The sequence below is a fragment of the Poecile atricapillus genome, chromosome 4 (genome assembly GCF_030490865.1).
Source record: "Poecile atricapillus isolate bPoeAtr1 chromosome 4, bPoeAtr1.hap1, whole genome shotgun sequence".
Taxonomy (NCBI): Eukaryota; Metazoa; Chordata; class Aves; order Passeriformes; family Paridae; genus Poecile; species Poecile atricapillus.
The window spans coordinates 39542720-39565350 of NC_081252.1; positions in this window are offsets into that span (position 1 = coordinate 39542720).

Consider the following 22631-nt stretch of genomic DNA (forward strand, 5'->3'; position numbering starts at 1 on the left):
AAATATATCTGCATTCAAATAAAACTGGATATCATCATCAAATTCTGCAAATCCCATGAAAATTCTGCATTATTTTGATTCTGGCTTAAATGTGTTTGTACAAGTAGAGAAGAATTTAAGTGTTATTCTAGGTGAAAGTGGGCAGAAGTAATATTTTCCACTGTCAAGATGTCATAATTCTTTCTGTGAAGCACCTTTGTGAAATCCAGTGGGATGTGCACTAATAATAACAACTATATTAGCCTTAAAACTAAAAGAAATTCAACAAAATTATTCTAAAATGTGTTGGGTGAGTAGATGCCATCTGTGCATGAGTCAAACTCAGTTGTCTTAGTCACACTGATATAAGTTAATGCTACCAGTAGTGAACTGTGTTGTTCATGTGGACTCGGGAACCTAAAGTTAAAGCTACTTGAAATTAAATAAATGTATAAAATAAATGTACAGTCACATATATGTACGTGTAGAAACCTAAGGCTCTTCTTCCAGGAACAAATAAAATAAATTTTTCAATTTAATAATAAGCTAGACTTAAAGATTGCTAGGCTTTTATTCATGGAAAGGCATCTTTGTTGCATGATGCTTCTTATTGTTTCTCTCTTCTGAATTTCATTATAGTAAAACAGAAATACTTAAAGCTCCTGCTCTCAATTTTAGAAATTGCTATGGAAGACTAGAGTAATTAGTGAGTTGCATAGGAAGATGTATATGTGCAAGACAGCACTGAAGCAGGATTAGGGCTAAGCATATCTTGAGACAGGGAAAAAAACGGAGTAGTACTCATTTAGAGCAGCAAGTTCTTGGGATAAAGGACAGGAGAAAGGAAGATGATGATGGATGGCTTCTTTGAATCTAGATGCTGTTATTAGGAGATTTTTCCCATTCTTGGTTATACCATTCATCAGTGTCAAGCTGGAGACTAGTGGTGCTTATTGCTAACCATTATTGATCAGTGGAACAGACAACAGATTTATAACTGGACATGATTGCATGGCTCCAGACAAATGAAAACATCACACCTCTCCTTCCCCCTTGTCTTCCAGTCAGGAAGTCATCTTTGTATTCTGCAGTAAGTCTGATGGAACAGTAAACCCAACCTGGGTTTAGTACAAGATAACTTTTAAAAAAAAAAAAAACAAAATAATGTAAACTAAATTGCTGTATGCCTAGTAAATTCACAGTTGATTGCTTCCTACTAACAAGACAATTTAACTTTCACAATAAATCGTGGAAGAGAAATAATTTCAGTGATTCTTTCAAAACCTTGTATCTGGATACAGCTAGTTACACTGACCAGCAGAAAAATACCACAAACTCCAATGTACATTAGTGTTGTCTGCTTTGGTGCTCTTTTCACAAACACAAGCACACATACAACAACAACAACAACAACACACAAAAAAACCCCAAAAAACCCCCCAAAAAACCCCAAAGAGATATAGTCCATAGAGACATGACCCAGAATTATTATTCTGGTAGATCTGGTCCTTTTGTCTTTAATGGTAAAAACTGTCCTCCAACATACAGATAGAAAATTCTGCAATTTCTACATTGAGTCTGGGAGTAGCATTCTTTTCTTTTGTGATGTGAAGTCTGATGGACAGATGTAATGAGTGAGTTTGTAGACTGATTTCTGTTGAGATGTTTATTTCAGATATTGTTGATAACTTTGTGTTGTTCTCAAGACCTATCTTAGTCTATTCAGACTAAGCAGCCACTTTATAGTGTCCACATGGACATTTGAATCTCTCCTGTGAAAAGGTTCTGAATTATCTATCCACCTCTGCGTGTACAAGTAGGTTATGTTCATTCCAAAGTACACTCCCTCGTACAAGTATAGAGCAAATGCTTTGTCTGCCGTTCTGCTGGCAAAATTTATAAACCTAACCTCCTCTGGACTTTTGAACTAGTCTTAACACAACAGCAGGTATTTTCCCTCAGAAAAAAAGAAGTACATTCAGTACTTCTCACATTCTCCCAGTTTTCCAACAGGAATTCAGGTTTTCACATCCTCTAGTATTTCTGTAACTATGCTGTTTATTCTAATATTAGACAAGGTCTGTCTGCTAAATGTCCACGTCTTGCCTTTTTACTTTTTTTTTTTTTTGCAATAGCCTTGCATACTGCTATTCATGTCCTCTTCAGCCTGCCTTCAGTAAGAGCTTCGTCCTGACTACTGTTAACTACTTCACCAATCTCAAAACTGTAATATGAACTGCAAGACCAAACCCTGACACTTTCCTCTTAAATTTACAGATTATTTTTCTGTACTCAGCTGATGAACATAGTTACTTGTATTAATTGATGTTTCTAACAAATGTGTTGGCCACTTCTTCATGGGGTGTTTGGAAGTGAGACACCAAAAATCAAGTCTCTATATGCAAGGATCCAGAATATTTCTGTGTACTGGGTATATCAGTTCCCATTCTGGTGCCTGCTTTCACATTTTCCTCCCACCTGCAATCAGACTTTAGTCAAATATAAATCAAGATAAATTTTGGATGATAAATCACTTGTTTGTGGATTAAATGGAAGCAACAAAATTGCCTGTTTTTCACAGTTCTTTTTTCCAGTATTTCTCAGTGCTTTCAGATTCCTGTGCAGAACTTATGGACAACAGTGTGGTTTGGGCTCTCAACTAGAGAATGCAGAACCAAGAGCTCAGGTTGCAATATTGTCAGCTGAGGATCAAAATAAAACAACACTTTTTGGTTGGGTTTGCTTTGGATTATTTATTTTTTGCCACTCTGAGATCAGGTTTGTGTTCAGCTCAAGGCAACGTGAATTCCAAGTGTAAGACAGGCAACTAGGATATGGCATAGTATGTTCTAGATAAGGTTACAGTAGCAATACCTCTGGCAGATGTAAAAGTGAAGCTCTGTCAACTCAGATAGAAGCACAACTGAGTGAAATGGAAAAGAACATATATGATTTGACAGTACTAAAAATCTTAAAAGTTTTTGAGGCGTGCTGATGCTCTGTGGCATCAACTTGACTTTTTTTTTTTGTCATAATTTTCTTTATTAAGAAGAAATATTTGGATTTTTTTGGTTTGTGGGGTTTTTGTTGTTTTTGTTTCTGGAGGGATTTTTTTTGCTGTTTGATGTTTGTCCTTTTTTAATTTTGTTTTTGGTTTTGTTTGTTGGGGGTTTTTTTTGGTGTTTTCTGGGGAATTTTTTTTGTGTTTTTCTTGGGGGTTTTTGGGTTTTTTTTGGTTATATAATTCTTGTTTCCAAAAAGCTTTTAGATCAGGAGAGCAGAACACCATCTCTCATTTTTGGTAGGAAAGGGTCACAGTAAAAGTCATTACTTTTAAATTTACACCATAATAGTGAGAATTCTGAACATATTTAGTTTTATATCAGAGTATCACTGAACTAATTGAAGGCTCAGTAGTAAGGCAATAATGTGTCAGAATAATAAAATCTTTGCCTTGAACATATTTCTCCCATTGCCTTTAGTACATCTAGGATCTCCATCAGAGTAAATTATCAAGCAGCTCTGACAGCACCCAGGTCTTGAGCAAGTCATGGAGCTGAGACATGTTTGATCTTGAATAATCTCACCCTATGCTAAAAACAGAACAGAATTAGAACATTCATAGAAAACTTCTCAGGGGATTTTTCATTTCTTGTATTCCTCTTTCCAAAGAACTTCTAGATAAGTCTTCAAATCCTACTGTAGTTTTTGTATGTGCTTTAAGAATACTGACCTTCACAGAAATATTTGGCACTGAGGAGGGCTTAAATCTGAAGCAGTTGCTAAGAGTTCTTTAGACTGTGGTACAACTACACAAGAGAAATATTCATGCATCTGGTCACTGGAGTCCATCTATACCAGCTTACTTATGTATTAGAGGCAATATTTATAGAGGCTGCTTGTTTTTGTTATTGCTAATCATTGTATTTGATTTACTACAATCGATTTTGTTCACTACCATAACTTGCTTTGTATAGAGTTAGTATTAAATTATTGGGTTAGTCAGGGCATCCTATATAAGAGATCACCTTTTGAATCTTTGTTTATTTCTGCCTTTTTCTGTGGTAAATAGTACCCCAAAAACTCTCAGTGTGCAATTGGTAAAAGATGCATTTTTCACTGAGCTGCCTGGATTCTTGTTTCTCTTTCAAAATGGACAGTTTTCAGCTTAGACTCTCTCTGTGTTCCTTTATGATACAAAATCCCAGACGATCAAAACAAGGATCAGCTTGCTGCTCTGATGACCTAACTGATAGTATAAAAGGAGGAAAACAAAGTATGTGGCCATATCCTTAAAATTCACTTTCAGTTATTCTGCTTCATAGAAATCTATGATTAAATGTCTAAAGAGACTTTTTTTTTTTTCTGAGAAATTAGGAAGTTGGAGAACAACTTCAGTAAGAGTTTATTTAGTGATCAGCTACCTTTGAAATTCAGTCTTCAATCAGGCTCTCATTTAAATAAAGAAAAGTAACAGGCATAAACTTGGGAACTAGTAGTATGCCGAAAAAAAAACCCAACCTGGTTTCAACCTAAGTTTTAAAAATTTAGTTTAGCTTGTATTCTGTTTGTCAGCTGCCCCTCCTTCCCAAATCAGTATTGTTAAAATCATATTTCTAATTTGTTTTTAATTACAAGAAACCCCTATTTTCCTCCCATGGGGAAATTTTCCAGGTTAATTTTGTTAAATTACCTCTGAAGTTTTCTGGAGCACCGTTCTAGGTAGCTAAGGGTCAGTTCTCTTTCATGACAATGGTGCTACAGTGCCAGAAAATGGTGGCAGGGACTATGCAATTATTATAAAAATTAATATAGTTTCTTTATTGCACAAGAATCTCAACAGTATCATCTCATGACTGGAGAGGTGTACAGATACAGTTATAAAGTTTCTTGCTGGTAGCAACAAGTAATAAATTATCTCCAGAAACAGATAAAACGGCACTTGAACTGTAAGTCCCTCAAATGATTCAGTATTTTTTTCTTGAGCTCTAATTTAATTGTGGGGGGGTCTTTTCTGTTTGTTTTGTTTTGTTGTTTGTGTGTTTGTTTTGGATTTTTTTTTCTTTCGTAGCTTTCCTCTTGGGTCAGGTAACTCACTAGTCTCATTCTGTCAGCGGTCAGTCAGGAAAAATTGTATGAATCAGGATCCTACTAAAACCAAGCTTCTCTTACTACCAATCACTTGCTTCAGTACTTGATTATTACTATGTCTGAAAAGGTCTTGTTTAATTATTTGGAAAAAAATTACTAAATCTTGTCTCAATATGTAACTCACAGCTATATTAATGGTTTGATGCACACCTTCTAGCATGAAATATTTGTTCCTGAAGGTTACTGATAAGCTGCTTGTTTGATAGGTGACTGCACAAGGAAAACAAAACACTGTTAACCTTTTCAACTTCATGAATCTGGCTTCTTCAGTTAATCTCCTTAGGCTCCCTCTAGACTCATAAACACTAAGGTTCTCAAAAGATGGATCACAACTTATATTTTCTGAGCTACCTTTCCAGAAACCCACCACATTTACTTACAAAGGCTACAGGATCAAGTGGTAGCCTTTAATTTGTGAGAACATCCCTGTGAGTCACCCATGTAGTGAAAGAACTTGAACTAAATTCAGACTGAGAAAGCCAGAGAGGCAGAAAAAGAAGTGGAGAGGAAGGTACTGATGCACAGTATAATAGGCAGACTGTCTTTGAATTTTTTAGATGGAAACCACCTTTTTGAGGGAGGTAGGGTGCGTTTTTGTTGAGTGCTTTATAATTGTGATAGTATTTGTGAAGTTAATATTTCAGGACTGGTTTATAACAGAAAATACTCTTCAATAAAATTTAAAATCTTACTTTTTTCCCCCAAAGAATCTTTTACTTTCTATAACTAAAATAAATGGGCTGATTTCTGCTAGCTTTTTGCAAAAAAAAAAACCAAACCCAAAACCCCAAACAAAAAAAACAACATTAGAAATAACAGTTTTTTAAGGTCTAGTAAAATGTAGTTTCAAAATTTATTTTAGCTGTCAGTCTCTGTAAGATTTTGTAGATCAAGTTTTGCCATGTTATTTTCTGGTCTTCCTGAGTATTGTAGCTCTTTTAAGAGGAGAAAATTACTTCCTCAGCAACCTTCTGCATGACACCTATAAGAGGACCAGCCCATTGGGTGGTGCAGATAACAAGCAAAACTCTCTTCACAATGCAGTGGGTTAATATGGAAAAAGTAATGTTTGATGTTGAAAACCTTAAAATCAAAATAACCCTAACTGTTCAAAGAATGAATGATATATTTGAAATGCCAATTCTTTAAACCTGCAAGTTAAATATCCTAACTGGGATTTTCTTGTACAAAAATACACTCAAAATTTATGCCTACCTATCTCACTCCAAATTAGAATTTTGAAAAAAAAGTACTTTTTTAAATGTCAGAAATTGCTGTTGCTCACAGATTTGTTTTTTTGTTTTTTTCACTTCCAGTTCAAGCCTGAGGCCTGCTGCATTGATTGCTGTTGCCCTAAACATCTGTAATTTCTCAGTTCCTGTGGTTTAATGGGCAATAGGAACATGTGTGGGCAGGAAAAATAAAGATCCTCCCAATTTCTTACATCAGTCCCTTGAAATAATTTTGCTCAAACTATTTTTGGTACAGCTGTCTTACACTGCAGGATTGTTTTTTAATTAGTTTTAGTATTCACAGCTTCTCTTTCTATTCCTTCAAATCTTTCTCTGTATTTTACATTTTCAATATTATCAAAACCTGTGGGTCAAGATGACCACACAAATCTTTTCATACCTAATTTCAGTGAGGTTCCATCTGTATTGCTTTTCCTTACTGTGTGGGTTGTTGTTTTTTTCCTATTTTCCCTGCTTTGTCCATATTGGCTTTTTAAACTCCTCATTCTATTGCTGTATGTTATGCATTCCACATCCTTTGGGCACACTTTAATCTCATTATACACGTTTCAGTTTCTCTCTGCTGTTTCCTCTCTGCCATTTCATTGCACTCGATTTCACTCAACCTGCTGAATTTTTTCCCCTAAACTCTGTTATTCTGAAATACAGTGTCTTCATTTCCCCCCTTTGGCTCTACTGTAGATGTAATTTTACACTTAACTAGACCAAAATTACAGTGCAAAGCACTTTACTTGTTCTGTAAACTTTGTCTCAAATACTGTCCAGAACTAAAACATTCAGCACAGTAAGAAAAACATAGAAAATAAAACCACAAAAAATAATTACATGATAAATGCATTAACCATTCAAACAGATCCAGAAGTGAGGGAGCATAAATAAAGAACTCCTTGGAACAGCATAAAAGTATGTTCAAGAAGCTGGAAAATAAAGCCAAAGATGAGTGTACTGATGTAAAAAAAATACAGGAGATAAAACACAAAGCAGGTAAGTAATATTAATCAAGTTAACAGGAACAGAGCAATAAGCCAGCAAGCACTGAATGATTACAATAAGAAAAGTAAGGTGTCACGTGCCCTCACTCACTGTCGCTATGAATAGCTGCTTTCTTCTCCCCCATCACCCAAATTGTCAAGTTATATATAATTATCTGACTGAGAGATGGCCAAATGGGAATTGAAAATTCTGGAGAGGAGCTCCAGGTATTTGAAATGGAAATGAACTTTTTCTTCTATGCATTAGTTGGAGGTGGAGAAGATTGCTTTTTCATATGTCACATAGACATGACGTTAGTCAGATGTGACATACCCTTGCGCACCATTGCTTTTTATATAATCTGCATTTTACAAAGGAGTTTATCTAATATCTTCATTTCCTTTCACACTCAGCAACATTATTAATAATTGCATTTATGCTACTCATGCTGTCTCCTTGTGCGTGCTTTTCTTGTTTTCTTAAAAAACCCCTCTCTTTGGCTAGAGCACATTGTTTTACTAGTGTAGAGTTTGACCATTAAAAAATTCAATAGAAATGGAGTATTTGGGATCATTAGGACTTCCAGAGGAAGAAATCTGTTATTTTCTTCAAAGAGCAGAAAAACAATGAAAAATCACAATTTACTTTAACTGTCTTGAATATTGTATGATTGTTTCTCTACTAGAAAAATTAAATGGTAACAATGAAAGGTCTGCTTTGCTGAAATACTGATTTTTTTTATTCTGTTTAGAGTATCACTTCAAATTCAAATTGGTCATTATCTATACACTTCTGTTTATCTTATCTTTGCCATTTTGAGTGATTTTTTTGTCTTTCATTCAAATATTCCTTCTAAGGAAACTCATGTTTGATGTTATATAAGATTTCTTTAATATACTGTTATTACTTCCTATAAATTTAAGACATACTGTGACCTGCTTTTTCAGTGGGTGACTGTCTCCTTCATTTTTTTTTTGAGAACTAATGTCACAGCCATGGTTAAGTTCTTAATTCTCTCATAACTGTCCGAAAAATGGTGGGATGCTTGCTCTGGTATTTATTTTTTTTTCTGTTAGGAATGTATCAAAACCTTGTTTGAAATCTTGGCTTTTTCTAGTCCCTCTGTGGCTAAAATTCAATCTGTTTATGTTGGGGAGGTAATATGAAGTAAGTTTAGAGAAAATTGATGGCTAGATAAAGGTTTGAAGATGGAAAACAATACTCACTGACTTTTTATATTCGTTGAAAAAGTAAGCCTACCTTTCTTATTTATCATGTGACCAAATTTTACTATAACATGCAGATACATTTTGATTTATACTGAAACAATTTCTATGAATAACTGGACTTGCAGTTAACTCTTGGCCCCAAGCATCTTCTCAAACCAAGCAGTTTCATTTTTTGGTGATCTGTCAATACCTGAAGCTATGCAATAAAATTAACATTATTCTGTGTTAAAAGTCTTGTGTTTCATATAATTAAAAATTTTCATAGATGCCTTAACTATTGTGCAATAATCTTATTTATTCATAGAGAAATTTGAGAGGTCTGGAATAAGACAAACATAGCTACAGTACCTTGCAATCATCACATCTCCAGCTTGACTTGGGTGGAAGTCAGGTTTTAGGAACAGAGTTCTTTATTTTTTAATTTCTTAACAACCAGCACTTGCAAGGAAACTAATTATATGTTGCTGTTATGGCAAGGATGAGTAATCTTATTCTAAATCCTTTTCAGATTGCTTATTTTCAGAAAAAACCCTCTTTTGCCTAAGTGGCTGCAAAGCTAGATCTTCAGAAGTGGGAGTTGTGTTTAATTATATTTAGTCTGGTTTTGGTGTTGTATAGAATATCTGTAGAGAGGAGTGGATCATGAAGGAAAATTACTAAGAGGAGTAGGAAGGACTTAAACCCCAAGGAAAAGAAAAAATTTAGAGCACTTCCTACCTTAGAAAATAGGAGTGTTTTTGTGAACACTTGACACTATGGTTGCAGCCTCCCCAGAGCTCAGGGCTTTGTGGTTTTCTCAAACCTAACCCTAAGCCTTGGCAGAGCAGTAAAAGGAGCATCTGCCCAACACTGGTGCTAAGTAGAAAGACTAGGAAGGAGCAATGTTGGGGCAGTGCTGTGCTCCCCTTGGCATGCCTTTGCAATTGCAGTGTCCCTGGAGTTCTGGGAGTTGTGGATTTCTGGACCCTAACTGTAAGCATAACCCTAACACAAGGTGGAGAAGTAAAAACATTTGGCTGAGGCTGGTGTCAAGAAGATTGATGAGGAAGGAATAATGTTGGGGCAGTACCAAGAAGAATTTTCTTTCATGAAAGGAAATGAAATATTGAAAACAGAGAAGAAAGTGTCACAAACACTCTGGAAAGGAGATATGATCAAATCAAATGCAATTAAAAAAAAAAAAAAGAAAATTTGGAAATGCAGTGACTACAACAGAATGGATTGCGAAAAGAGGAGGTGCATTGAAAAGGACCTAGACTGAACAAAATATTTTTTCTGAAATTTCAAAATCAGAGAACAAAGTCAAACTAAAAGGGAGGAAAAGAAATTGATGAAATTAAATGCTTAAAAAAAAATTTTGCACCAAAAGGGAAAAGAGTCAAATGGCATTGGGTGATGCGAACTGCAAGAATGCAGACCAGACCTTGAGGAATTAATCCTCATTAAAATTGCAAGGTTTAATTCCCATTAAGGTAATGAAGAATTTTGTTCATGAAGGGAAATGAAACCTTGAAAACAGAGAAGAAAATATTATAAATCCTCTGGAAGGATTCCACAATGAAGAAGCACTACAACATTCAGGAAGGGCGATATGATCAAACTAAAATGCAATTGGAAAAAACCAGAAAATTTGGAAAAGGAGTAACTGCAACCAATGGACCGAGATGAAATGAGGGTGAGTGAGAAGCATCAAGAATTCCCAAGCTTTCAGAACTTTATCTTTTTTAGCATTTGATTTCCTCAATATCTTCTCCTGAATCTTTATTTACATTTCTTCCCTGATTCCAGGATTTTAATGGAAGTAATTTTGGCAGTTTTTATATCCAGGTAGGATGCTTGGTTCCTACCCCTGGCAGAGCATCTCACAATGAGATGGTGATGGATTTATGAGTCATGCAGTGAGACTCGATGGCCCATTAGCAGAAGATAGCCCTGGAGGGAGTTATCGGGGATGAGTCATGAAGGAGATAAGGAACACTGCTTCACCTGCTTTAACAGCCAATGAAGATGATAATAGAATACATGCTTTTGGTTACATCTTACATCTAAGATATTAGTATTGAGTCACTGACTGCAACCCTTTCTGGAAAATATAGAACCATCTTTTATGCCAGAAGAAACCTCTAGGGATCATCTAGTCCAGCTACATGTGCTAAACAAGTTTAATTAGATGAATTTGCTTAGGGGCATCTTGAGTCAAGTCTGGAACACCTCCAAGGATAGGATACCTGTTCAAGTATTTAACCACCTTGCCAGGTAAAATATTGCAACTTGCCTCTGTTGTCTCTCCTCTTATCGCTGTGAACTTCTGAGAAGAGCCTAACTCCACCATCTTCGTAGTTTCCTCTCTGGTGGTTGTAGACAGCCATGAGGTTCACTTCTGAGCCTTCTCTTTCCAAGCTGAATAGATTCAGTTCTCTCAGTCTCTTCTTGAATACCATATTCCCCTGACTGAGGTCCTCAGCTAGACTCATTCTAATGTCAATATTGCTTTTGTGCTGGGAAGCACAACTGAAAACACCACTACAGATGCTGCCTTATAAATGACAAATGGCAGGGAGGGAACTCTTCCCTGAGACTCTGACTTTCCCAAGTCCTTTTGGACTGCAAGCCTGCTACCCTTCAGCATACTGCCTGCTCTCCTGATTTGGAGTTTCTGTAAAGCTGATGTCCCACCATCCTGGTTGATGACAGTAAGCAGCACTGGTCTTCGTACTGATCCCTGAGAAACCCAACCAAATACTGGGTACAAGCTGAGAACTGAAACACCGACAATAACTTTTGAGTCTGGCAGTTCAGGTTTCCACCTGTCTTAGTTATTTATCCCACTCAAAGCTCACTGAATTAGTGATAAATGGACTATAGGAGGCTGTATCAAAGGACTTGATAAAAATCAAGGTACATGGCATTCAGTGCCCTGTTCCTAGACAAGCTGCCATCCATTTAATCTTAGACAACAGTGGAGTTAGGCAGACATGAATTGCCCTTAGAATAGTTTTCATTTGTCCTAGTCACCTTCTTGTCTCTTGTTTTAAGAAACAGCTTCTAGGGGAAATTGCTCCATAACCTTTCTGGAATAAGACAAGGCTGACCAATGCGCATGTTCCTGTATCCTCCTTGCCATTTTTGAAGATGGATGACATTTGTCTTCTTTCCCAGCCATCAGGAATCTCTGATGATTGCCATGATGATAGAGAACAGTCTCACAGTGATACAATCAGCTCCATAAACCTGAATTCCAAAAACTTGGATATGTACAGGATGATCAAGTAATCCATAACTCTTTCTTTCTCTACTGTGGGTACAACTTTGCTCCTCCAGGTTCTGCTTGAAGGATGACTGAGAATAAGATTTGCTTCTGAAAACTGAGTCCAAGAAGGCAGTGAATACCTCAGCTTTATCTCTTGTCATGTAAGACTTCCTGCCCCAATGAGCAGTGGGTACACATTTGTCTTATCTTTCCTAAGTTTGCTATTGAGCAACTTAGAAAAATCTTATTTATTACCCTTTATCTCTTTTGGTAGTTTCAGATTGATTTGGGCTTTGGCTTTTTTCTTGATGTAATAGGTTTTCTTATTCCTCCCATATAGCCTATTCCTGCCTTCACCTCCTGTATATTTCCTTTTTGTGTTTAAGGTCAAGTCAGGAACTCCACATTCATCAATGCTAGTCTTCTTCAGTGCTTGCTTAGCTTTCTGAAAATCTCAGCCTGCTCTTTTGGAGTCTCAATTTCTTGTTAATCTCACTCACTATTCTTCAGATCTTAAACTTCACAGTATTTTGATCACTGGTGCCAAGGCTGCCCTTGACCTTTACATCAACCAGCACTTCTTGTTTGTGAGAAATAGATAAAATTGAATATCTCTTCTAATCTGTTCATCAGTCACCTGGCTCACTCACCTTTTCCCTGTTGTGCAGATAATAGATTTGGGCTAGGTTGATCCTGAGGTATCCTAAAAATTCTTGTTCTCGTCAATGACCAGAGCATTCAATACACCTGGACATGCAGCTCTGCAGGGAGCAGGAAGCCAGGTGCTTCCAGCCTGCCCTGCACCAACAGCTCCCATACTGCCCTGGGATGGGCAGCAGAGCACAGAGGGGCTGCAGCATGTATTGGCAGCACTGCTTGCACCTCGCCCAGGCTTTAACCAGACTCATGAATGTTCTTTGGAACTCTATTTCTGCTCTTACCATTTAGAGACCAGGTAATCAAGCTGAACAAAACTTTCAGAGATTTTCTGTTTCATTAGTTTATATAATGGCATTTTAATGTGTTTAGTGTTAGTCATGGGTTGCTCTTATGCAACCTAATACTTTGCTTTCTGACTGTTTAGAGCTGAGATTTTCACAAGTTTTCCAGAGCTGCACTCGCATCGAAGTTGTTTCAGCTCATGTTGAAAGTTGTGAATGTGTATAAACCTGCTGTGCCTTATAATCTTTCCTAAGTGAGAGTGGCTTCAGCAGTTTTACTGTAGATTTTATGATCTTGTTTTTTCTTCTTAGGTTACTCTAAATACACCATGTAAAGTATGTGTTAAATGACAAATATGTACAAAGGGGCATGATATATACAGAAAATGGAACTTCAACCTCATGGTATGTTGGGATTGTATTTATTAGTATGCAGACTGTTTAGAAGTGAGAAAAAAAGAAAGATGTGTGGCAGGCAGAAGGTAATCTGGCCAACAAAATTTTAATACACTGCCTTACAGCTGTGTCCTCCTCCTATTTCTTATATTTTGTGTGAATAATGCTTTTTAATTAATAGAATAAAAGGTAAAAAAAACACTGCAAACTTTTAAAGTAGTGCAACTGAAAAACATATAAAATGAGTAAATGACCTAAGGAGCTAATTAATGTATGCATATTATATAAAACATAAAATACTGTGCCCTCTATTGGCCTGCTCCTATCCCCCTTCTCCTTTGGCATACGCAGACAAGACTTTCAGAACATGAAAATTTCACATCAATGTGCTCTGATTTTTGTGCATCATTTCATCCCTTCTATAATTTTTATTCCAGTTTTCTCTCTTGTTGATGGCCTCTTTGCTAGTACCTTTTATTTAAGAAGTACCTGTGTGTTTTTCAGTGCTGCCATGATATACTTTCATTCAACAAATTCATGTTCTAGGTGAGGGACTGTGTGATTATCACACAGGGTGGATAGATAACCTTGCTTTTATTTATTGAATAATGGTAAAAATGGTAAAAGCTTTATGAAAAATTGGTAAAAGTTTTAAAAGGGAAGAGAAATTTTGAAACTTAGAAAAGAAACTGACAAATGCTATGGAATGTGTGAAGGCCATATGGTGTATGTAGAATGGTATTTCTTTTCCTAATGGGATAATCAGCTGTGACCTAGTTGTGGCTGGTCTTAGACTAGTTCTGAACTGGGAGTTGCCTGCATTTTAATAGGCAGTGATGATCTCTGAATAGTATGTTGATAATTAAATACTAGACACTGATCATCTTCAGGGTTTGCAATGAAAATGATGTCATGTGTAAAAGTAATTCTATGCAAATCTGTCAAGGCTTGGACATGCATGGAAAAGACTGAGTGAACCAAGAAATGCTGAATGTGACATGCTATTTATTGCAGTGTTTGCAGGCAGATGTCTGGTATGAAGTTCACTGGACATATCATTCAATTAGAAATCAATTCCTGATTGGGAATACAAATTAGAGTTCCTTTAGATAAAATTCTATAATGTCTTTGAATGAATATAAGAAATATGCTGAGTTATATATAGAGTTGGTTGGGGTCAACTGTGGCTACTCTAGGCAGATATTTAAATTCTGGATTTTATAGACATGGGAGGTAATTTATTAATTTAGGGGGTTTAGTTCCATTAACAGCCTAATCCCTGATTCTATAAGAAACTAATTTTTGGTATATTTTTTTCAGCTAACATGCACATATACTGTAAAATAGTATGTGTTTTGTTTTAGATTTAAAATAGAAGAGATTGGGGTAATGGTTACCTGCTGGATATCTGCTCAGTTGCTGAGTTAGGCTTACATAGAGAGCTCTACCTTAGGTGGAACTTGTCAAGAGCTGCTGAGAGAAATTTGTGACCAGTTCTCTGTCTCAAGAGATACTGCCAAACTTTGACAGTTAGCACACTTCTGGAGAAAAATCTTTCTGAATAGGTCTTAACAAATAATAAATTAATAAGTAATAAAATCTGATCTAGATACCTCAAGCTTCCCATCCACCCATGTATATGCGATGACTCAGTAGAGGAGGATGTTAGATTTTGTATTCGTCTGTACTTGGATCAATATAATCCTCATGTTTTCTGCAGGGACTTGAATAACTTCAGCAGGAAGGACTGAATGTGTTACTGCATTTTAGTGGATGTTACTATCACTAGTGGGGAGCTGTGCTGGTTACTAAGGAAGAAGAGGGAAATAAAACCACTCTGAGTTTGAACTCCCAAGCTACAAAGAATGAGGACTGAAACCTCCTCCCCATGTTTAGAAAGAAATGAATGTTTTTGAGGAATGGATTAACTTAAACCAGATGGTTAATCTCTGGTTTCAGTGATTTATAAATAGACTGTTCCCTTGATGTCAAAAGTTAAAGGTTACTGCTCTCCCATGTGGTTAGAATTGGTGGAAAATTGAACATGCTGTTGAGCTTATTTGTGTTGCTATTTCTATACATTTCTGTGAAGTTACTTGATTTCATTTCAGTGTTCTTCTGTGTCACTAACTGATAGCAATCATATAAAATTGATACGCACTGCCTTGGTAGCTGAGGATGCAGGTTGAAAGAATTCATTTCCTTTAAAACAGTATCATAAAACACAATCTATCTTTCTTGGTATTTTGAACTATTTCAAAACCAAGACTGACCAGAACATAAGTTATGAATTTTCTGCTGATTGTTCTGAGATAGAGAAAGTAATAAACCCAGAGAAGTGTGATTTCATCTATAAATCTGAGGAAGAGAAATGTTAAGAATTGTTCAATGTCTGAACCATGAGTATATAAAAATTACATTACTGTGAGTCAAACTTTTTTTTTAAAAATAAGACCTTTAAAGCTGCCAGAATCACTGTATATGCTGTCTTCCTGCTGACAATTTCTGTTGACTTATTCTATGTGGTTCATAACATCTCTGTGTATGTATCTCATCTAAATGAGAGGACATAGAGAAGACTGATTATTCCACTGCCAGCAGTATCTTATTTTTATCAGAATCTAGTAATTCTGATAAAAAAAACACCTGCCTAATTTCACAGAATCACGAATATATTGAGTTAGAAGGGATCTGTAAGGATTGACCTCCCTGCTCCTCAGAGGACTATCTAAAAAACTGTATGACTAAAAGCATCATCCAGACACTCCTTGAACTCTGACAGGTTTGGTGTCATGACTATTTCCCTGGGGATCCTATTCCAGTGACCAATCATTCCTCTCAGGGAAGAACCTTTTCCTAACATCCAGTCTGAACTTTCCCTGATACAGCTTCATACCTTTTCCATTTAATTTTTTCCCATTTTATTGTTCAGCCATTGGTTCCTGTTTCCTATAATTGTTTTCAAAGAGTTTGTGTTCCTTTGCTGCCATTGGGGTTTTTTTTCCCCTGTGAAGCTCCATAAATTCTATAACTATACTAATTTCTCAATAAGTCTTCCTGAGAGGTAGGCACACTCAGCTTAAAAAAAACCCCTGTTTGTGTGGTAATTTAAATATCTTCTGCATAATAAGTTATTTTATCTCCTTTTAAGAAAGTGTTGACTGCAGTTTTGTATTGTCTTTCAGTATTATCCCCCACTAAAGAAGACAGTTACGATATCATATCCATATTCCAGCTCACTAGGTTAGCCACTTTACTGGCTTCCCGTATTAGTCATGCAGGTTGAATCTTTTCCTAGTGGGCCTCTGCTAATGCTCCATTCTGAAAAAAAAATGTGTGAGATTTTTCTTTCTCTAGGCAAAATTTGGAAGAAAATTGCAATTCCTTTGTGAGCTCCATGTTTAGCATTTTCATCCCTGTATAAGTTACCATTTCTGCGCATCATTGATTTTATTCTCGGGGACCTAGATACACAACAGACAACATCCTTCTGACAGTGTGCTGGAGGCTGGATGGAAGTTTTCCACACAGTGCATTCTGCCTTTCCATTTGGATGTTCTTTAAGGTAATGAGTAGTCTGGAGACCAGTCCTGAAATGCTGTAGCCTTCTTTTCCCAGAGCACACTTAGAAACTGAAAGAGAGACAGCACTAAACCAAAACTAGTAAAATATTTACAGTCTCCACTTCTGTTGAAATCCATCTGTGTAATCCATTTATGATAAGAAACTTTCTCCTCCTGAGCCTTGTAGTATATAAACATATTGCCCAAGAGAGTAATCCGTGCAACAGGTAAGCAAATGTATGAAAGTTTTGTGATTAAAATAAAAAAGTTAAATGTAATATGGTGGTAATTTGCTTATGAAAAAAAGAATCAACTATATGTTGCTACACTATCTTTTGTAGAAAAAGAATCCTTTTGAAAAACATTCATTTTTCATAAGTTGAGGGGAGAGCTCAGCTAAATTTGACTATGTTTTCAGAAAATTGTTACTTTTTCTTAAAAGAACATTGATAAAAATATTATCAATTATTCACAACATAATTGGATAATACCTGTTTCATGTTAACCCTTGCAATAAAAGTTGGTAATGTGAGAAAAATATTCTGTGCCACTGAGCTGGTTTTGCCTATTGCAACAGCCTGAAGGTGTTACTATAAAGGTACTGCCAGATCTGGGTCTTTGGCACTCATTGCTTTAGAATGACACTTTTGAAGGTTTTTGAGGTAATTTACAGGAAAACAGTATACTTCAAAAATTCCATGTCTTGCTCCCATACAATAAGGCTGAAACTATTCCCAGCTAGCAGTAATGTTGCACTGTCAAATCCATGGATAGATACCCTTTTGCAATTTAGGGCTAGGATGCTTAAGAATGCATTTCTGAAAGCCAGATAGAATCAGAGTCATATGACCATTTAGGTTGGAAAAGACCTCGAGGGCAACAATTAACACAACACCACCATGCTAGTTGCACCTCTAAACCATGTTCCTGTGCACCACAGCTACATGAGTTTTAGTGGAAGGTGACTCAACCATTTCCCCAAGCAGCCTATTACAGGACTTGACAGTAGTTTCCATAGAGAAAATTTTCCTGATATCCAACCTAGACCTTTCCTGGTGCAACTTGAGGCCATTTCCTCTTGTCCTGTCCCTTGTTTCTTGAGAGAAGAGACCAATCCCCACCTGGCTACCCTCTCAGGCAGTTACAGAAAGTGATAAGGTCAGCCTCAAACCTCATTTCCTCCAGGCTAAACACCCCCAGCTCCCTTAGATGCTCCTCATCAGACTTGTGCTCCAGACCCTTCACCAGCTCCATTCCCCTTCTCTGGAGCTGCTCCAGCATCTCAATGTCTTTCTGGTAGTGAGGGGCCCAGAACTGAACTTGGGATTCGAGGTGAGGCCTCAGCAGTGCTGACCTGCAGGGGGATGATTGCTGCCCTGGCCACACTATTGCTGATACAGGCCAGGATGCCATTGCCTTTCTTGGCCAGCTGGACACACACTGGCTCATGTTCAACCGCTGTCAACCAGTCCCTCCAGGGTCTTTACCATTGGGCAGCTCTGCCCCAAAGATCATGGGGTTGCTGTGACTTAAGTAAAGGACTTGGCCCTTCACCTTGTTGATGCTCATACAATTGTTCCTGTCAGAAAGGGGTCTTCTAGGACAATGGCACGTCTTTTATTCTTTGCTTTATGGAATAGTTTTGATATAATGCATATACCTCCAAGATGGATGAATCTCAGTACTGTGCTCTATTTTACTATTTCTTATGGCAGAACTAAAGGAATAGTTTATGCATGAGGCCTACCTTGACAGGCAACCTGTGGAATTCAAATATTTATTATCATTCCTACAGTTTTTTTAATTGATATCACACAGTCAGTGTCAAAAAAATCTGATTTCTAAAGCAATTAGCTGGAAGAGTTTGTAACAAATCAGAATGTTCCTGGGAACTTGCTGTTTGGAGCTTAAGCAGTGCAGTATGTGGTTTGCTCAACAGTGTTAAGCATGCCAAGGTTTAAAATTCTGCCCAGGCATTTTCTGGCCAGGGAGGTTTTGTGCTCTTATTCATCTGTTCTCATTAAAATTGTGATAGCCAAGGAATAAATATCAGTGGTGTCATTTTACCTTTGGTAAATAGGTAGATTTTGGCATTTATGTGATATAGCAAAGACTATCAGGGCACTGCAGCACTGTTATAAAAGTCATAGGCTTTTGTACAAATATACTAAATGTAAGATTTGTCTTGGAGTCTGTCATTTTGGTTGCCTCCTTCACTTATATTTGCTTTTAAAATATATGGAAATTTTCAAGAAGTTTTTTTTAAGAATATTTTTCAAAGCCATATTTACATTGAAATTTTTTACACTTTTATTTCCTAAAAGAATAGAGCACATTCAATAAGTACAATCCTAAAGTCTGTTCTTAAGTTAAAAAACTCAAAGAAGTTTCAAAATGACAGATTAAACAAGGAACTTGTGTTGCCAAAATGATAAAACTTTTCATCACAGAGTTTAGCAGAGTAAAAAGAACCACTCTAAAATCAGAAACAGAAGTTCTGACCAAAAGCTTACATCAGTAGTAAGAAAAGTACTTTTGGGCTGGATCCTCATTATGAGAAAGAAATAAGTAATTTAAAAAGCAGTTTTCCATAGAGAGAATATATTTTAACTAACTGCAATAATGTCTTTAATTTTCCTACCCTTTGGGACTCTCTTATACACTAAGTTAAATATTCACTGAGTTGCATTTCCATTATACCAGTTTAATATCAAAGATTTGATCTCTAGAGCAGCCAGTGTATAACATAGCTGGTGCATATGTTTCTTTCCTTGATCCATGTATTTTATTTATAACATTATCCTTTCCCTAGAGGCTTTCAGATGTATATTGATGTCCAATGCCTTTCCAAAAGTAGCTGTCAAGAGAAATAAGTACTTCTGGAGTGATTGACTAGTGGGAGAAAATATACAGATAATAAACAAGTCAGCAACATATGCTTTTATTTTCAGATAAATGATCTGAAATTGGTGGTTTACCCTCCCTAGGATATCAAAAGGGATCATAAGATTTAATGAGTGGGAAATACAGAGTGCATATTGCTTCAAGTGATGTTCAAACTTCTAGGATCTTGGGGAAATTCTGCAAGCAGGCACAGTGGCCTTAATATTTTTCCTCATCAAGAACATCTGATAACACACGAGACTTGAAACACTTTATTGGAAGATTCTTATCCAAAATCTTGTCTCAGCATTTCGGAAAGTTAAGATATTTGAAATGCTGATAAAGGCTGATGAGGTTAATGTCAGATGAGGGCCTAGGAGAGAACTAGGTTAACATGAGATTAAAGATTCCAGACAGCTTGTGATAAATTAAAATTTACAGAGAAAATTTCTCTTTCATTTCACCTCAGTGAAGCAGTAAGAGCAAAGCAATGCTCTAAAGGAATTTTTCATAGTGAACTTCAGCATAAGAAACCCATGCCTTTACATACCATTTAAAATGTACTCCTTGGCAACAGCTTTGAAAGTCCTTCTTCATTTACATTATTGAATTTCATTTATATGGAGCATAAAGAAGTAAAATGAAGGTCACACATATCTCTAGTGTTTGGGAATTAGCTGTGAAACACTAGGATCTGGTGCTTCCTGTTGGTGGAATTACAAGTAATTATTGGTCATGTGCTAATGTGAAGCAAATATTAGTTTTTCAGCAGTCTGTTTTCCTATTACTATCTTCAAATGTGTTCCTTTCCTTTTCACGGGAGACATTGATATCTCCATTAGTTATTCTCTTTATAATAAGGAAGATAAGCAACCAGGTGTTTGCCATGTTCTTTGGACACTGGCAAAGTATTTTTGCAGTGGAGCAGCCTCCATAATGCCAGCAGCCCTTAAGTGGGATAATTTGCATGCAAATCTGTTCAATACTTGATGATATGTATATTTGTTTGCAAATTGTTGTCATGTAAATTAGCTTGAAGTAAAAATTGCATTTGTCACTAAAAAACAAAGGCCAGATTCTATAATTTTTACTAAATTGTCTTGTGTAATTATTATAAAGATGAGTAATTGCATCTGTAGCAATACAGGCTTTGGGGAGCTTGGTTCTTAATAAAGTCAAAAAAACCAAATACATTTGATAAATATTTTATGGAAAAATCTGAATGCCATCATGGTCCTCCTCCCACCTATGGGATAAACAAAAAAATCCCTGATTCAGATATCTCCCTTATTGATTTTCTGCTTTTTCAAATTGTGGTCTATCTTTTCCCCATGAAATTGTAAAGCAGAATAAAATTTATAAGTTCTCATCTCCTGTAAAATGCACAAAGCTGCTTTATATTCCCAGATTTTACCTTCCAGAGTTCAACGCTTTACCATATGCATTTGAAAACCACTGGTGAATGAAAGTGAAACAAATTCTGGCATCAGAAGGTATATTGATTGTTCTGACTCAAGTTGATTTTAATGTTAGTTAAAAACAAGGTAGACTGATATTCCTCTTGCAGTGTTTCATGTGCTTGAGTTCCCTCTTCTCTAGACCCTTCACCAGCTGCATTACTCTTTGAATGTGTTTTGGAGGGTCTTTTCCAGACATACACCAGCACTTCAATATCTGACTTGTAGTGAAGTGCCCAAAACCAGGCTATTTGAGTGATGAGGATGAAGGGAGCAATGGTGACCAAGCCCCCCCTCCACACCTGGCAGAAGTCCTTGGGGAGCATTAGTGGCCAGGAGCATCACAAACAGGGCAGGTGAACAGGAGATGGTAGGGCAGTCTGTGCAGCGGTTTGCATGGCAGGGTGTGCAGGAAGGACCTGCAGCTCTGCCAGCCAGCCTGACCAGAGAACAGTGGTTTTCATCCAGCAGAAAGCCTTGGCCTCTCTAAGCTCTGCACCCACCATGGCTGACACAGATGCCAGGGAAAGCTTTGGTGGGAACAAGCTGACACCCAGGTGCCAGGCTGTAGGGTGGCCCTTGCTCCTATGCCAGTAGGGATGGCAGCAGTAATTAGGAGTGGTACCCAGACAGAGGAGCTCCTCCACGTTAGTGGCAGAGCTCCAGGAGAACCTGAGTAGACTAGGGAGCAGGAAAGAGAGACAGAGATTACTGGAATCATGTCCTGGGACAAATCTCACGGCAGATGAGGTCCATGACACAGAGGCTTTCCTCTTCTCTCCACCCAGCTGAACACTTAAGGGGTGAGAGAAAATTGAAGTATTTTCACTAAGTACTTTCCTTTGTATCCTCTTCTGTAAATTCATGTACTCTATTTTCTCCTTGTACATTCATGAATCTTATTGCAATATTCACCTTAATGTTCATTAATCTCCTGAAGATAAATTAAGCAAGAGAAATGTAGTGAGAAAGGAAGAGGATGGTTTCAGCAATGACAGGTCAGTACTATCTGCTTCCTTGGTAAACTTTAAAGTAACAAGCACATTTTCCTTGATCCCCTGTTGTTTGCTGCTTTGTTGACAGTTCTTCACAAATGAAGAAATGTTCAGTGCTGCTATTTCCTCTCTCTAGCAAATTCTCTGATGTGCATGCTTGGAAGTTGCCCTGTTCCCAAATAAATGCCTTCTCTGTCCTTGTGGGCCTAAGGATTTGAATGTGATAACCATCAGCTTGAGCAATGTAGCATTTGCTTGTAACTCACAAAGATTAATCTATGGGGCTTTTTTTTCCTAATTTATTGGTTGTAATTTGTCTGTGAGCAGTTTTTCATGTATATCCTTTAGATAAAATCTGATAAATGGATCCTGTTGTGATTCTTATTTTTCCCTATTGGGTCAGAATGGTTTTTTAGAAATAGAAATTGCATTACATATACAAACATAAATTTGAAATTCTCTTTTTGCTATCACCATTTGATAAATATGGTGAATTTTCAGTTACTGCAGGAGGTCAGCCTGTCTTCTAGCACAAGAGAATGTATGTCTTGTCCCATAGCAG